The following is a 13,284-nucleotide window of genomic DNA, read 5'->3' as shown; positions in this document are numbered from 1 at the left end:
ATTCACAGATGACAAAGTCATCTATATAGATGAATTAACAAAAATCCTGTAACTAATAAACTATTATAGCAAGTTTGCATAATAAAAAAATGTAATCACTTTTATAATATCAGCAATGAAAAACAGAATTTGAATTAAAAACATGTTACCATTTACATTAAAACCTTGTATATATAATCTATATATAATCTAAAAAATACACAAAATGAATAACATGAGAAAAAATAACAAATATTCATGAAAAAAATATATAAAGAGGAAAAACAACCAGAATAGCAGCTAAATATTAAAAAAAGCACAGCATTTGAGAAATTTTACTACCTGACTTTAAGATAAACTGTGAAGCTAAAATAATCAAAATAGTGTGCTATTAGTGAAAGAATAGACAAATAAATCAATGGAATAGAATAGAGATACCAGAAATAGACCTTCATGAATATATTTAACTGAACACTGACAAAGTAACAATAGCAGTACAATGGAGAAAAGGAAGTAATCTCACCAAATGGTGCTGGAGAAACTGGACTTCATATTTTAAAAACTGAATCTAGACAAAACCTTGCACTCTTTACAAAAATTAACTCAAAAATGAATGAGAGGCCTAATTGTACAATGCAAAACTATAAAGTTCCAGAGAGAGAGAGAGAGAGAGAGAGAGAGAGAGAGAGAGAGAGAGAGAGAGAGACAGCACTGTAAACCTATTGGAATGGCCAAAATATAACCAAACACTGGCAATGATGTGGAGCATCCAAATTGTCATTTATTGCTGATAGAACTGCAAAATGTTACAGCTACTATGGAAGGCATTTTGGCAATTCCTTTCAAAAACAAAATTAGTGCCAACAATCATCCTCCATGAAATGAAATTTTAAATTCACTCAAAAGACTGAATGCAGGTGCTTTAAGTAACTATCTGGAATCTCCAAAACTTGGAAGCAAACATGGTGTCCTTAGTAGGTGAATAGAAAAATGTGGTAGATACAGGCAGAAGAATATTATTTAGCTCCAAAAAGATTCAAGCTACCAAACCAGGAAAAATTATGAAATAATTTAAATGCATAATATTAAGTAAAAGAACCCGACCTAAACAGGCTAAGTCCTGTATTAGTACAAATTTTTGAAATTCTGGAAAGACAAGTCTAAAGAGACAAAAGATTAACAGTACCATAATTTAGGAGGCAGAGAGTGATGAATAGAGAGAACCCACAGAATTTTTGAGCAATGAAACTATTCTGTATGATACTACAATGCGTATATGCCTTGCAGCTAGTGTGAATTCTAAGGTTAAACTTATAAGTTTGGATGATAAGCCTGTGTGATGATGTGCATATACATAAGAAAAAATTGAATTGTAAGTAGTAATTGTTTAAATACACAATACTTATAAGAGAGATTTGCTTTCACCTTTAAGTAATTGATTGATCAAGCTGGAAAAAAATTAAATGCAGAATATTTGAAAATTTTGCCAGTTTTACCTGCTAGAGACTCAGAGTTCTACCCCTAATGATTCAGGAACACATATTTTTCTTCACCATGTAAGTGCAATTATACAAATGTGACATAATTTTCAAATTATAAATCAATAATTAAGATATATATTATCTAAACTTGGGAAGAATAGAGAAGTAGAAACAGATAAAAATACAAAATACATAAACATAAAGCTATTAGAAAAGATCAATAGTACAATGGTGTCTAGTGTAGCTCAGTGGTAGAGCACTTGCCTAGCACATGAGACGCACTGGGTTTTATCCTCAGCACCACATAAAAACAAATAAGTAAAACAAAGGTATTGTGACCATCTACAACTAAGAAAAAATATTTTTAAAAATACCTGTAGTAAAACTGCCATATTGATTAATATAGCAAACTGCTATATTGTTTCAAACTGCTATATTGGTTCAAATTTTTAAACTTGTGAGGTACTAATATACATGCAAAGGGAACTATAGAGCTTAAAATTTTATAATATAGAAGATTAATAAAACTAATGTTCAAAACATTTACTCTAAAGCAAACAATAAATAAAGCCAAAGGAAAGATGAAGTAAGATGTTGATAAAGGAATGATCAAAGACTAAAAAAAAAAAAAAAACAACAAAGCCAAATATTATTAAGATTAGTAAAGTGGACAAATCTCTGCCAAAATTTATTTTGAGAATTACATCAAACATTAAACATGAGCACAAAATGTGAAATTTACAATAATTGCACATTGTTAATGATTAAAGCAATATATAACTTTTTATGACAATACATTTGAAAATTTTGTCAAAACATGATTTTGTCAAATATATAACTAATAGATAACTAAGCCTATAATCATTAAAATTATAATTAATAAACTTGAGCCAAGAAAATATTCCTAGTTTTAGAGATGAAGTTCATAAATATACAGAAGCAATCAAGTCTTTTCTCTTTTTTCAGGGGAAAGGGATACCAGGGATTGAACTCAGGGGGACTCAGCCACTGAGCCACATCCCCAGCCCTATTTTGTATTTTTGTCCCGACTGGCAGGACACATCAACGAGGGCAGCGAACCTAGATGGGGAGGAATGAAGGGACAAGAGACACGAAGGATGACAGCAAGATAAGAGTTCTGATCAAGCTGTAAACTTTTATTGTTCACACAGGGGTATTTATATGCTGGGGATGGATGTCTTCACAAAGTGAGATAACCACAGGATGTTTCAGGAAGACAGATGGTGAAGGATGTCTCCCAGGCAGGAAGTCTCCCAGGGGGCTGTTTCTTGTAACTGTCAGGCTATTCTTTGAAGGAGAACTTCCTTCTAGCCCCTGGCATATTTTATTTAGAGACAGGGTCTCACTGAGTTGCTTAGTGCCTTGCCATTTCTGAGGCTGGCTTTCAACTCATGATCTTCCTGTCTCAGCCTTCCAAACTGCTGGGTGCACCACCATATCTTTTCCAGAGTATTAAAAAAATTAAGTGTCCTAAGTAGCTTTATCTAACTTATACATTCAGCTTCATGCTTCAAACTTCAATTCATTGACAATTTACCCTAAATCCTATTTTTCTTTTCTGATATTCTCAAAGCATTTTGATTGCTATGGTAGACACAATAATAAAGATGTAAGTGCCCTGATCTTTAGAACCTGTGAATGTTTTACCTCCTGAAACAAAAAAAAAGTGTGCCAACGTGATGATTGTTGTAGACCTTGAGATGTGGAGGTTATTCTGGATTATCTGGGTAAATCATATTTAATCACCAAAGTCCTTAAAATTGGGAGAGGGAGGTAGAAGTGTAGGTCAAGGTTGTACAAAGGCAGGAGCAATGCAAAGCATGAGAGGTACCTAACCTATCTTTGCCATGTTTGAAGATGGAAGAAGTGGGTCATGAGCCAAGGACACTGGCAGCATATAGCAGATGGCAACATCCCTCAGCTAACAGCTGCAGGAATATGGAGACCTCGATCCTACAAACCAAAGAACTAAGGACTGTCAACAACCCCAACAACCAGGACTCCAAAAAAAGAAAGCAGCTCCAATAACTCTTTGCTTTTTGTCTGGTTAAAACCATTCCAGTGTCCTGACATACACCACCATAATTTATAAATTTGTGTCATTTTAAGCCACTTATTTTCTGGTAAATTTTACAGTAGCAACAAAAAGTTAATATGACCACTATAAACAGTAATTAGTACATTCTGCTTATATATTAATTTCCTCTTCTCTAGAGAGTGATTCTTCCCAAGGGACATAACATATCTTATATTTTATTTTACATCCATAATATCCAAAGGTCGGGGTCTCCTCTCTCTCTCTCTCTCTCTCTCTCTCTCTCTCTCTCTGGTCGGGGTCTCTCTCTCTCTCTCTCTCTCTCTCTCTCTCTCTCTCTCTCTCTCATACCACACACACACACAAATATGTTGTCTAGACTTGATTATTTCTTAAACTATGAAACCGAGCTGCAACAAGTATCTTTATGCTACAATCATGAAGCCAATTTATGAATAATATAAAAAATATTTAGTGGATTTAGAGGTGATGTTCATTCAATCAATTTTTATTTATGACTAAAAAACAGAAGAAATACCTGTCCTCAATCAATAATATTTGGCGGACTTAAGTTTTAAACATTAATATCATAAGTAAACTTAATTTTCCTCAAACCACATCAGGTGTGTATAATCATCAAGAATGATGTTACATTCCCAGACTTGGTTTTTAATTTTCAATATCTAAACCTGAAAAACTATGAAGATAATAAGTCCCAGAGGAACAAACTCTTTATTTTTATCCTTGATTTGTGACTATCTTACCCTCTGTAGAGACTGATGATATTTTCATATTTTTGTTTCTATTGTTTGCCACTGTGGAATTTAGAGACCTCCTTCATTGGCTCCTGCTCTTCTTGCCACACAATTCAAAATAACAGCATTTGTCTATCTGGTAATGCTGAGTCAGGGTCACCCCAGCTTCCCTGCTCCAGGGAGGCCACTTCCTCTCCATTCTAATTAGGGCACAAATATTTTTATTATGCTTTCTCTACAGTCACTCAATCTTGCATGGGTCTCTAAATCTAGCATGCATGTTCTCCTAAACTTTTAATTCATTTCTAAATTCATTAATTAAAATTTTAAAAATCTGGAGATGAGTTTCACTTCTTTAGTCTATACAGTCTATACCAGATACCAGATGCATATGACTTCTTTAGCATTTTTTTCATAAATTTTTCTAACCCTCTGGAGTTACTAATACACACTAACCTGTGCAGACGGAGGAGTGATGCTGGAAAATTTTTATTCACCAATTTTGTCCTTAGGGATATAGGAAAATGACTTTACAATCTACAAGATCACGTTGTGAGTTTCTTTTCTACCTAGTAAATAATTATTTAAGAAAAAGTTTTTTTCTGAAATATCTTTACATATGTTTTAGCTACTTTAAATATAGTTTAACTCTTTGTTCTCTGCAAATCATAATTAAGATAGAACATTTGTGCTTTTCCTGGGAAACAATAGGTTGTTCTCAGCATAGAATGTATGAAAAAATCAGAGATAAATCTGAAAATCTTTGTTCAAATTTGATGAATGATAGATAAGAGAATTTTGAAGTTCAATTTGTAATGAATAAAGACTGTTTTATTTGGAAAAGAGAGCATTATGATTAAATTTTATTTGGGAAAGATTAACCAGGCAGTCAGGATAAATGATACACTGGCAAAATAAATAGAAATTATAAGCATAAATCTGAGGAGTTTGTTGAAATTCTTCAGCACATGTATGCTGGGAGTTCTGGCAATAGGAATGGAAAAGTGGATAAGTTAGACTAAACTTGGTGATGGAATTGATGAGAGAGTGAAGGAAATAAATAATTAAAGTATAATTCTGTGGTTATAAATATGGATGCATTAAATATTAATGGCATTTCCAACAGAAATTTGGAAGTGATAAGAAGCTATTTTTTAAAATGGAAACATTATTATTTTTGAATTGTGCACAACACCAAGTATGTGAATGAAAATGAAAAAAAAATCATAAATGTTTGAATGGTTTCTCTGTTCTAAAAGTGTGTGGCATGTTTTTATACATGTGATGTAATATTGGTTTTATGCTATAGGTATTAGAAAATGTCTATGGATATTTCAAGTTCATCCTAAATACCTAGTAAAATAATTTCTTTGTTATGATTGTGAGATGTTAAATGTCATTACTAATTGAATTTTCAGATACAGTAACAGAAAACAATATTCAGTGCTTGCACAATGAATAGATTTAACCTATCTAGGAAAAACAATATACTGAGATATATTAAGGAATGATATAGAGAAAAAGGCTGAAGATATTTGTATGCAGCAGGACTCCATTCCACCGAAGTGCCTATATGTGAAACAGTCTATCAACAATAAGCAAATTAAAATCTGCTGTAGACTATACACATGGGATTGGGTAGCAAATTTGTGATTTAATGATTTACAAAGCCATACTGTTATAAAAGAGAATTAAAGTTGTCAAAAGTCACATGCTAATTAATTTATTGTTGCTTATATTCTTTATAATTGCCATTCTGACTGGAGCAAGATGAAATCTCAGTGTTGTTTGCTCTGCATTTCTCTAATTGCTAGACATGTTAAACATTTTTTCATATTTTTTGTTGAATGATTGTATTCTTCTGTGAAACATCTGTTCATTTCCTTAGCACATTTATTGAGTGGGTTATTTGGTTTTTTGGTATTAAGTTTTTGAGTTCTTTATATGTCCTGGAGATTAATGCTCTATTTGAGGTACAAGTCATAAAGATTTTCTTCCATTCTGTAGGCCCTGACTCCTTGATCTTGATTGTTTCCTTTGCTATGAAGAAGTTTTTTAGTTTGATACTATCACATTTATTTTTTTTATTTATTTATTTTATTTTTTTTAGGTGTAGATGGACAAAATACCTTTATTTTATTTATTTGTTTTTATGTGGTGCTGGGGATTGAACCCAGTGCTTCGCACATTTATTGATTATTGGTTTTACTTTTGTGCTGTAGGAATCTTGTTGAGGAAGTCAGTTCCTAAGCCTACATGGTGGAAATTTGCTCCTCCTTTGTCTTTCATTAGGCACAGGGTCTCTGTTCTATTTCCTATGTCTTTGATCCACTTTGAGTTGAGTTTTGTGCAGGGAAGAAATAGGGCTTAAATTTAATTTTATTACATGTGTATTTTCAGTTTTTCCAGCATCATTTGTTAAAGAGGCCTTTTTCCACTGTGTGTTTGAGGTGCCTTTTTCTAGTATGAGGTAACTATGTTTATGTGGGTTTGTCTTTGTGACTTCTGTTCTATTCCAGGCTTCATGCCTGTTTTGGTGCCAATACCATGCCATTTTTGTTAATATAACTCTGTAGTATAATTTAAGGTCTGGTACTGTGATGCCTCCTGCTTTGCTTTTCTTGCTAAGGGTTGTATTGGATATTTTGGGTCTCTTATTTTTCCAAATGAATTTTATGATTGCTTTGCCTATTTATTTCTATGAAAAAAAGTTTTTGGAATTTTAATAGGAATTTCATTAAATCTGTATAAGGCTTTTGATAGCATGGCCATTTTGACAATGTTAATTCTGCCTGTCCAAGAGCATGGGAGAGCTCTCCATCTACTAACACCTTCTTCAATTTCTTTTCTATTGTTCTGTAGTTTTCATAGTAGAGGTCTTTCACCTCTTTTGTTAAATTGATTCCCAAATATTTTATTCTTTTAGCCTATTGTGAATGCAGTAGTTTTCCTAATTTCTCTTTCAGTGGATTCATCACTGATGTATAGGTACACAATTGAATTATGAGTGTTAATTTTATATTCTGCTACTTTGCTGAATTTATTTATTAGTTATAGAAGTTTTCTGGTGGAATTTGTTGGATCTTCTAAATATAGAATAATGTCATCAACAAATAGTGATATTTTGAGTTCTTGTTTTCCTATTTGCATCCCTTTAATTTCTATCTTTTAATTGTTCTGGCTAGAGTTTCAAGGATGATGTTAAGTAAAAGTGGTGAAAGAGGCATCCTTGTCTTGTTCAGTACTTTGAGGGAATGCTTTCAAATTTTCTCCATTTAGAATGATATTGACCTTGGGGGTAGCAAATATAGCTTTTAAAATGTTGAGGTACATTGCTATTATTCCTAGTTTTGCTAGTGTTTTGAACATAAAGGAGTGCTCTATTTTCTCAAATATTTTTTATGCATCTATTGAGATAATCATATCATTCTTGTCTTTAAGTCTATTGATGGGATCAAATATGTTTATTGATTTCCATATGCTGAACCAATCTGGCATCCCTGGAATGAACCCCACTTGATCATGGTGCACCATCTTTTTAAGTTTGTTTTTGTATTCAATTTGACAGAAATTCGGTAAGAATTTTTGTATCTATGTTCATTGGGGATATTGGTCTGAAATTTTCTTTCCTTGATGGGTATTTTTCTGGTTTTGAATCAGGGTGATACTAGCTTCATAGAATAAGTTTGAAAGAGTTTCCTCCTTTTTTATTTTACGGATTAATTAGAGGTTGATTGGCATTCATTCTTCCTTAAAAGACTTGTAGAATACAGCTGAGACTCTGTCTGGTCCTGGGCTTTTCTTATTTGGTATGCTTTGATGGTGTCTTCTATTTCATTGCTTGAAATTGATCTGTTTAAATTGTTTATGTCCTCCTGATTCAGTTTGGGTTCATCATATGTCTGTAGAAATTTGTAAATATCTTCAAGGTTTTCTATTTTATTGGAGTGTAAATTTTAAAAATAATTTCTGATTATCTTCTATGTTTCAGTAGTGTCCATCATAATATTTCCTTTTTCATCACAAATTTTAGTAATTTGAATTTTCTATCTTTGTTAGCATGGTTAAGGGCTTATCAATTAATTATTGATTTTTTTTTCATAGAACCAGCTTTTTGATTTGGAAATTTTTTGAATTTTTTAAATTTTTGTTTCATTGATTTCAGCTCTGATTTTAGTTATTTCCTGTCTTCTGCTTTCAATGTTGATTTGCTCTTAATTTTCTAAGGATTTAAGATGTAATGTTAGGTCATTTATTTGTTGACGTTTTATTCTTTGATGAATGATCTCAATGCAGTGAGTTTTCCTTTTAGCACTGCCTTGATAGTATTACAGAGAGTAAGATATTTTATATTGTGATTCTCATTTACCTCTAAGTATTTTTTTTATTTCATCCCTGATTTCTGCTGCTATCCATTTGTTATTTAGCCTCCACATTTTGAAGTACCTTCTGTTTTTTATTTTATCATTAATTTCTAATTTATTTACATTGTGATCTGATAGAATGCAGGATATTAACTCTATTTTTTTGTAGTTGCTAAGAGTTGCTTTGTGGCATATGATATAATAATCTTTTATAGAAGGATCCATGTCCTGATGAAAAGAAAATCTATTTGCTCATTGATAGATAAAATATTCTTTATATGTCTAAATCATCAATTGTAGTTTTTAGTTCTAGTTTCTTTTTTTAGTTTTTGTTTGCTGTATCTATCCAGTGGTGAGAGAAGTGTGTTAAAGCCACCTAGTATTATTGTATTGTGATCTATTCGGTTTTTGAAGTTGAGAAGGGTTTGTTTGATATTCATAGATACTCCATCATTTGGGGCATAAATATTTGACTGTTATTTCTTGTTAGTGTATAATTCCCTTAAGTAGTATGAAATGTGCTTCTTTGTCCTTTCTGATTAACTTTGTCTTGAAGTCCACTTTAGCTAATATAAGGATAGAAACCCCTGCTTCTTTACAGGATTCATGTGAGTGATTTTTTTTCCCCATCCTTTCTTTTTTTTTTTAATCTTTTTTTTTATTGGTTGTTCACAACATTACAAAGCTCTTGACATATCATATTTCATACATTAGATTGAAGTGGGTTATGAACCCCCAATTTTACCCCAAATGCAGATTGCAGAATCACGTCGGTTACACATCCACAATTTTACATAATGCCCTATTAGTAATTGTTGTATTCTGCTACCTTTCCTATCCCCTACTATCCCCCCTCCCCTCCCCTCCCATCTTCTCTCTCTACCCCATCTACTGTAATTCATTTCTCTCCTTGTTTATTTTCCCATTCCCCTCACAACCTCTTATATGTAATTTTGTATAGCAATGAGGGTCTCCCTTCATTTCCATGCAATTTCCCTTTTCTCTCCCTTTCCCTCCCATCTCATGTCTCTGTTTAATGTTAATCTTTTCTTCCTGCTCTTCCTCCCTGCTCTGTTCATAGTTGCTCTCATTATATCAGAGAAGACATTTGGTATTTGTTTTTTAGGGATTGGCTAGCTTCACTAAGCATAATCTGCTCTAGTGCCATCCATTTCCCTGCAAATTCTATGATTTTGTCGTTTTTTATTGCTGCATAGTACTCTATTGTGTATAGATGCCACATTTTTTTATCCATTCATCTATTGAAGGGCATCTGGGTTGGTTCCACAGTCTAGCTATTGTGAATTATGCTGCTATGAACATCGATGTGGCAGTATCCCCATCCTTTCACCTTCAGTTTGTGGCTGTCTTTCCCTATGAGATGAGTCTCTTGGAGACAGCATATTATTGAGTACTGTTTTTAAGCCAATCTGCCAGTCTATGACTTTTGATTGTTGAGTTTTGGCCACCCAATGTTCAATGTTATTATAGAGATATGATTTGTATTCCTGGTCATTTTGGTTTATTTCTAGTTATTAATTTGAATTTTTTTATCTGTTGATTGACTATTCCTTTATTGCATTTCCTCCCTTTACTGGTTATTACTTTGTTTTTTTTTTTAATCTCATCTTCAAGGAATATTTTGTTGAGAATATTCTATAGTGCATGCTTTCTAGTTGTGAATTCTTTTATCTTTTGTTTATAATGGAAGGTTATTTTTCATCTTCAAATCTGAAGCTTTATTTTGCTAGACATAGAATTCTTGGTTAGTAACCATTTTCTTTCAGAGCTTAGTATATATTATTCTAGGACCTCCTATCTTTGAGTGTCTGGGTTGAGAAATCAGCTGAGATCTGAATTGGTTTCCCCCTATATATAATCTGATACTTTCCTTTCACTCCCTTTAAGATTCTAACCTCATCTCTGTGTTAGGCATTTTCCATATAATGTGCCTTGGTGTGAGTCTGTTGTAATTTTGTAAATTTGGGTTCTGTAAGCATTTTGTATTTTATTTTCCATTTTATTCTTTAAGTTTGGGATATTTTCTAATATTACTTCATTTAAAAGATTATGCATTTATTTCATCTGTAGCTCCATGTCTTCCTCTATCCCAATAAATTTTAAATTTGGTCTTTTCATCTTATCCCATAAATCTTGGAAATTCTATTCATGGTTTATTAACATCTTCTCTCTGTAGTCAACTTTTTTTCTAAGATTATTTATTTTGTCTTCATTGCCTGAGGTTCTTTTACCAAGTGGTCTAGTCTGTTGGTGATGCTTTCCATTGAATTTTTAATTTGGTTTATTGCTTTCTTCATTTTGAAGATCTCGGCTTCATTTCCTTTTAGAATCTCTCTTTATTTAAGTAATCTTTGTCTCCTGAATTTTATCTCTAATTTTACTCCTCATATCCTCCTTTACAATCACAAAACAGTTTAACTTTGTATGTTCTAAACTCCTTCTCTATCATTTCTACTGTGGTGTCAATGGATTCTATTATTAGAGCATATTGATTTGTTTAGGGTAATATGTTCCCTTGTTTTTTTCATGTTGCTTGCATGTGTACCATCTAGCAGTGTGGATCTGAGACATTACAGTTTCTGCCCTGTAGACTTGGTTTCCCTAAAGGTTTCCAGTACCTTTCTTTTAAGTGGGAGACAAATGATAACAACACTCAATGCAAACAATATACACCTTTAAACCAAATATTTTCTATTAAGACATCTACAGTTTTGTTGCAATAAACAAAATGATGTGTTCAATTCTTGTATACAATATAAAAACAGTAAGTTTGCAAAACTGTTCACAATTTCAAATGGTGGACAAAGAACACAAGTGGTGTAGGATGTGATGTTTATAAGGAAGAAGGAGAGAAGATTGAAGTAAAAAAATTATAGGAAGAGTGAAAGAAGAATTAATAGAGATTGGCTATTAATAGGAAAAAAGAGAGAATGAGAATCTACAGAAACAGATAAGTGACAGAAAAAAAAAATATATATATATATATGAAGTACATATTTTTAAAACAGAAAAAATTAAAAATATAAAAAGTAAAAATAAAATAATATAAAAAAACTGTATTATACTATTCAGACATCCCAATTCTCAATAAACTTATACATGAAAAATACTTGGTTTCAAAATAGGTAGAAATGTGAAAGAGAAAAAAAAAAGGATTTCAATGAAAATTTGAATAATTTTTTTTTCCATTGGAATTCAAAAGTTTCTCAGCTTCCCTTCTCAGCAGTTAGATGGGTTTGTCTGGAGTTTGATGCTAGAGCCACCCTCAGGATGGTTGGGGTCAGAGGGTGAGAGGGTTAGTCCTGGAGGCAGAGCTCTTGGAGATGGGGTATAGGCTTAGGTATGTTCTGATCTCTTTGCTGGGTATCAATTGGTCTGGAAATTTTAAGTCAGTACACCTCCAAGGCCCACCAATTGCCAGTCCATGCTGGAAGACTGCACCCCAGGAATCTCCTTTGGGTTTCACTTGTGTGGTATGGGAGCCTGTTCTTAGCCTAGTACTTCACTGACAGACCCCATGATTCCTGGACTCTGGTTCAGTCTCCAAACTCAATCTCTCCCACCCCCACCCTTTTACGTTCCTAATAAGGCATTTCTCTCCAAGCTGGTCCAGCAAGCAGCCAGATTGGAGGGTGAGGGGGAAGCCCATGTGGGTTTCTGTGACTAGTATTTCCCTGTGTATACCTCTGTCCACACTTGATTTTCTCCTGGTCACTTAGGTGCACTCTCTGTCAGTGGGATTTGCCTGGTTTGTTTTTCTGGCCAGACTTGGGTCTGCCAGTAATTGTCCCCCCACCAGCTCCCAGCTCCCATGCCAAGGCTGCAAATTTGTTCCTTGTGCTCTCCTCCATGCATGCTGCTTTAAGAGAGATGAGGCTTCTCTCCTGTACACAGATGCTGTGCAGCACAGTTCACTGTTTCTTTGAACAATGTCCCTGAATTCTAAGCTCTCTATACCCTGACACATGCCTCAGTCTTCTCTCGGATAGGGGTTCCTTTAATTTCTTTATTGCTTTACTTAATTTACATAGGAACTGTTCTGGTTTGAGCCTCCAGCCACTGTCATTGCTCTGGGGCTGAAGGTCTTTCCTCTTATTGTATTATATAAGATCTCCCAAGTCCCTAATCTGTTTTGAGTGTCCAGTATTAAATTCCAGTAAAGTCTCCCCTAATTCTTGATTATTCACCCACCTTGTGGAAAAGCTGCCTGGTTGCTTTTCTTGGTTTATGCCAAGGAGCCAGTAGGGAAGCAACACCTCTATTCCACCATCTTGTCACCTTCTCCACTAATTAGCTTTGTCATTGTTTTATTAATTCACATACAAGTAATATTCTGTAGTTTTTAGCATTTCATATATTTTGTAGTTTATTTGAAATATAGAATAACAGAAAATGTACATTTCAAGTTAAATTTATTGTTTTTAATTGCAATTTTCATTGTTTCCAATTCTGCAGAAAAAGTGAAAATGTAGGAAATAAAAAGAAAATACTTTCTTTGGTAAATTGCTTTCAGTTTTTGCGGAAACTAAATCATGCAAAAAGAAGAATAAAGAGGCAGCAGGTAATCTCTCAGACATCCCAAACTGCTTGTAAATTAGAATATTGTTGTGATTGCTTTAATAAATTAT

This window comes from Spermophilus citellus, assembly GCF_964194105.1.
Source record: "Spermophilus citellus genome assembly, chromosome: 7".
In the NCBI taxonomy this organism is placed as follows: Eukaryota; Metazoa; Chordata; class Mammalia; order Rodentia; family Sciuridae; genus Spermophilus; species Spermophilus citellus.
Note: the sequence above shows the minus strand (reverse complement) of the source record.